Source organism: Eutrema salsugineum, unplaced genomic scaffold, assembly GCF_000478725.1.
Source record: "Eutrema salsugineum unplaced genomic scaffold, Eutsalg1_0 scaffold_372, whole genome shotgun sequence".
Lineage (NCBI taxonomy): Eukaryota > Viridiplantae > Streptophyta > Magnoliopsida > Brassicales > Brassicaceae > Eutrema > Eutrema salsugineum.
Genome location: NW_006256708.1, coordinates 5,029 through 8,152, shown reverse-complemented (window position 1 = coordinate 8,152; position 3,124 = coordinate 5,029). Strand labels below are relative to the sequence as shown.

At 38.8% G+C, this 3,124-nt stretch overlaps 1 long non-coding RNA gene across 1 annotated transcript; it reads right to left on the bottom strand.

Moving 5' to 3' along the window:
• Window positions 1-646: 646 nt before the first annotated feature.
• Window positions 647-3,053, bottom strand: LOC112085030. The gene is made up of 2 exons (XR_002898663.1): window positions 1,820-3,053; window positions 647-1,578 (listed from the first exon to the last, which is right to left on the bottom strand). It is a non-coding gene; the product is annotated as an uncharacterized LOC112085030 (long non-coding RNA).
• Window positions 3,054-3,124: the final 71 nt, after the last annotated feature.

The following is a 3,124-nucleotide window of genomic DNA, read 5'->3' as shown; positions in this document are numbered from 1 at the left end:
CAAATGGAACTATATTGACAAGGGGGAGTTCTGATAATAGAAATTAGAAGTAGAGAATCCTAAACGTGGAAGGAGATGCATCACTTACATGTTTTCTTATTCCTTTGGATACACCCAATCTCTCCTATCAAATTCAGAAAACTGGGACTCTCCTTACGAAAAGTCATTTTCTGATCCCAAATGGAACTATATTGACAAGGGAGAGTTCTGAGATTAGAAATAAGAAGTAGAGAATCCTAATTTTGGAAGTGTTGGGATTTATGAGACAAAGCTCAACAAATGGTGGAAGCATTCACTTGGTGAATGAAACCACTTAACCCACACAAAATAAACTCGATCTCAAGAGAGAGAAGAAACCATCAACTTGGGATGGAATCCACACAATAAACATAAGTAGAACCGAATCTATGAGGAAGAAAACGATTCTATAAAGGGAAAGCATCTAGTTTGAGACTAATCTAAGCAATGAACACAACACATAGAGAGTTTGTGTTCTTGAGATGCAAGACTCAGTAATCTAGATGAGAGAAGCAAATAAAGAAGAGTTTAGTGAGTGTTTATGAAGTGATAAGGCTGCCTTAAGGGCAGTCACTACAAACGATTTTCTCTAAGGACTCTACATTGCGAAATAGAATGAAGAACAAGATAAAAGAGAGAAATCACTTCATTGATTCTGTGTAACATTTACAAGCTCGGTTACATCTCTATTTATAGAGAGAAAGGAAGAGAGGAAGCCCTAACACATGAGCCAAGACTGAGAGTGACATAAAGAGAGCGTTTTTGTCTTGTTAAGAGCTGAAAGTGACAGCTCATAAACGGTCACATGTGACTAAAGTCACATGTGAGAGCAGACTTGAATTTGAATTCGTTTCCCTCCTCTTCTTGTCACTTATGGGCCTTATTCCTTGCATTCTTTAGGCTTTCTTGGCGTCCTCTTCTTCTTCTTATCTAATGGGCCTCGGCCTTACACAACCTTAGACTTGTACGGACACCTCTTGGAGTTGACTTGGCCGTACAGTTCTTCTTCTTCTTTAGGCCGAGGCTAGACTTGATCAATAGCTTCTTCAGCCTTGTCTTGTCTTCTTTTTATCTTCTTTGAGAGATCTTGGAGTTGTCTTCGGCCTTGTCTTGATGTCATTTGCCTTGACACTCCTCTTCTTCCTCTTCTTTGACTTGGAGATGATCGGCCTTGTCTTGTTGACTTCGGCCTCACCTCTCCTTTCCTTCTTTCACTCTAATACTCCCCCGCAAGCTTGGTCGTCGAGACGCCAAAGAGGACCAGAGGCCAAGCTTGCAACACGCCAAACTGCCTCATTAAAAAACCTTCATAAAGAAAACCTCTTGGGATAAAACTTTATGAAGGGAAAAAGAGTATAGTTTAACGGTTGCTTGATGTAGCTATGGCCTTGGTTTGAATTTGCTTTTGAACCGGCTCCTCTCCCAAGTGTTTCCATTCCTTTAGCTCTTCTTGCCTTGAACTCTCTTCGCATGAATCCGTTCTTTGTCATCTCCTTTGAGGCTCTCCAGCATTTGAAGCTTTCTTTGGTCTCTTTGAGGCTCTTATGGTCTCCTTTTTCCCTTAAACAAGAGATAAAGAAGAAAAGATTAAGTAAGGCCATAAGGAATATCAAAGAAACAAATAACCAAATGAGGAACTTCAAATCCTATGAGGAATATCAAGAATAAAAGATGTACAATAGACTAAGCAATTCATAGAAAGAATCCGCAAATGAACTTAAGGGAATGAAATAAAGGCAAATAAAAAAATGGGATAGAGTTTAGAGTTTAGTCTGATTTATATGAAGAGGAATGTGAGGACTTTGAAATGCGGTTTGGTCACCAATTAAGCTCCCCCGCACACTAAACATGTCTTGAGCCTTGAAATTATGTGCAAAATAGATCTTGACATCTTGTGCACATCCGATCTTCAGCTCTTAAACCAAAGGCACTCGCAAAGACTTTGGAATTGATTCATAGCCTTCCATCAGCTTGTTTCTCCACTTGAACTTCCACCTTAGCCACCTTGGGTCTGCTATCTTCAGGTCAGCCTCTTTGGTCTGCCATCTTCAAGTCAGCCAGGTTAAACTAGGTTGGGCTTGTCTTTTGGTCTCTGAAACTTGATGGCCCTCTTGATCAATTCTAAGCTTGTTGCTGCGCCTTCTTTTGGCTTCTTTGAAGCCTTAATGGATCTGAATACAGCCACCAGCTGACTTCCAGCTCACATGACCCATTCAGACCTCTCAAACTCGCCACTTCTTCTTGAGATAGCAAACGAGCCAAACACCATCCTTTTTAAGACCCGAACCTGTTTAAATTTGAAGACAGATTCTAAAACAAGAGATTGTATTTGTTAGAGTATAGAGAATAAGCAGAAGAATAAAAGAGAATTTGGAGAATAAGGAGAATAATGGAGAATAAAGAGAATATTGGGGAGAATAAAGAGAATGAGAGAATGGAGAATAGAGAATAAGCGGAAGCAAAGGAGAATGGGAAAAGAAATTTTGCTCAAGAGTTCTTATGGACAGAGTTTTGCTCTGTTTTCTTGAGTTAAGCCAAAGCAAATGCCAGCCAAAAACACCAAGAATCCCAAGACTATGGAGTTTTAATGGCTGGAACAAGATAAACTGATTGGAAAATTAATTTCTCCATCAATTAACACAAGAACTCAAGGAAAAACCCATTTACACGAGCTTCCCATGAGAATTTTAATAAATAAAAACGACCACAAAAATTACACAATGCTTAGTGCTTCTCATGGTTTAGAAAAAAACAAACACTGATGGTTAAAAACAATTTTTCCACCAGTTTTTTTTAAAGATCTATTTCTCTTTTTGTCAAGCTTGTTCTTTTGGTCACAAGTCAATACCAGATTCAAGCTTTCACAAATAAGAGAAAATAAATCAGAAAGAGAACTCCACCCTTGTCCTCGTGAAAAGTCATTGGACTAAGTGAAGAACACAAAACACAAAAAAAAAACAGAAACAGAAAGAGAATCGAGTTTTAGATGGAACCAAGAAAGATGGCTCTGATACCATGTTGGGATTTATGAGACAAAGCTCAAAAAATGGTGGAAGCATTCACTTGGTGAATGAAACCACTTAACCCACACAAAATAAACTCGATC